This window comes from Sinocyclocheilus anshuiensis, unplaced genomic scaffold, assembly GCF_001515605.1.
Source record: "Sinocyclocheilus anshuiensis isolate Anshui unplaced genomic scaffold, SAMN03320099.WGS_v1.1 scaffold1203, whole genome shotgun sequence".
Classification (NCBI taxonomy): domain Eukaryota; kingdom Metazoa; phylum Chordata; class Actinopteri; order Cypriniformes; family Cyprinidae; genus Sinocyclocheilus; species Sinocyclocheilus anshuiensis.
Genome location: NW_015539980.1, coordinates 712,550 through 714,501, shown reverse-complemented (window position 1 = coordinate 714,501; position 1,952 = coordinate 712,550). Strand labels below are relative to the sequence as shown.

At 30.8% G+C, this 1,952-nt stretch overlaps 1 protein-coding gene across 1 annotated transcript in view; it reads left to right on the top strand.

Annotated features, from left to right (window-relative positions):
- The window catches only part of espn (espin), an 81,900-nt gene that overhangs the window by 34,263 nt on the left and 45,685 nt on the right, over window positions 1-1,952 (top strand). The gene's annotated exons all lie outside the window — the stretch shown is intronic.

Below are 1,952 nucleotides of genomic sequence, written 5' to 3'. Positions count from 1 at the left end.
GTTTTTTAAGCTCTGCACGAACCAATGGCCGTGCAGTTTCACTGCGTGAATGAATAGGCTTCAGTTCAGGAGAAAACACGCTTTTTTCCCATATGCGTCTAGCAAGACGCAGTACGAGTGAAGTATCGAAAGGGAACCTGAATTCGTGGTCATTTTAACTATCTAATACATTGAATCAATCAATTACTGTATTAAAACAAGCACAACAAACAGAGAGTTTGTTATTGTTTATAAAAGATTCACATTTAAGTATTTTGATATATCTTTGGAAAACAGTGATCTATTTTCTCTCATCTCAGAACAGTGTGTCAGCTGTGCATCTACACAGTAACTTTTAAAAACAGTTGAACAAATAAAACAATTAGTTGTTACCTCTATCCATTTACATTCACCAGGATCTTAATATTCAGATTTAAACATCTTAACAAATGATCCAAAAATTATCAGAGCACATATGAATCATTAGAATACAAATGAACTGTATTATGTATAGATGTGTTTGTGTTCCCTCAGCCTTATGTTCCCTGAATCTTATGTTCTCTCAACCCTAACCCTGCTAGAAGCAATGACTATCAGTCCACAAAAGCAATATATGCTGTCAGGTCACATATGTAGTATTTATACATTATTAGAGAAATTAAACACTATTTTATATTTAATATAATTAAAAATTACTTAAAAACCACAAAACTATGAGGACTTCACGCTGAATTTCAACTCCGTCAGACAGAAAATCTTACGGTGGTGACATCTGACGGTGTTAACATATTTGGCATTTCTTTCAGAAAACAAATGGAGTTCAGGTTGTAGCCATTTTTTTCTGTTGCTAGATGCTAATAGAACCTGCTTCAAGAGAATAGCATTATCTAAATATTTCAAATAATTTCCTCAGAAACGGGAAGATATTAGCATTAGGATTTAAAATCCTAAAAAAAAATTATTACGTGTTGCTTTTGATAAAACAAGCTCTTTTTCATCATTAAAAAAAACAAACATTTCTAATCCATTTTATAGCAAATGAATGATTAACCCCTTCTCTGTGGACACACTGTTTTAGATGTAGTGAGATTGTGAGAAGACAATAAGTGTCATAGATTTGATATAATAATGATAAAAAATAAACTGAAGGGGATAATTGTGTTAAATACATTCTATTATTAATCCCCCATAACATTTACAATTGAAAATATTTTCATGTTTAAACCTAATAGCAGTTCCAATTGCTGGACATGTTTTGTCCCATGTCTCAAGAATCAGTGGTATATAAGTTTCATTTTTTTAAAGAAATTAATACTTTTATTCAGCAAGGATGCATTGAGTTGATGAAAATTGACAGTAAATACATTCATAATTTTAGAAAAGATTTAGAGTATATTTCAAATGCATGCTGGGTAACACTTTAGTTTAGGGACCAATTCTCACTATTATTTGGTTGCTTATTAGCATGCACATTATTGACACATATTAATGCCTTATTCTGTGTTATCATATTTTAGACCCCTTAATGATCCCTTAATGTCTTAACAGTCATAGTTAATAGTTAATAGTGAGAATTGGTCCTTAAACTAAAGTGTGACTGAATGCTGTTCTTTTGAACTTTCTATTCGTCAAGAAACCTGGAAAAATGTGTCATGGTTTACACAAAAATATGAAGCAGCACAATTGTTTTCAACATTGATAATAATAAGAAATGTTTCTTGAGCAGCAAATCCATATATTAGAATAATTACTGAATCATGTGACACTGAAGACTGGAGAAAAAGTCAGCTTTGTCCGCACAGGAATACATTTTAAAATATATTAAAACAGGAAACAGTTATTTTAAATTGTAATGATATTACTGTTTTTACTGTATTTTTGATCAAATGAATTCAGACTGTCTATTGAAATTCATTAATATAAAATCTCCTAATTATCTTGATACAAAATGTTCTCTTCCTGCATTGCTGTGT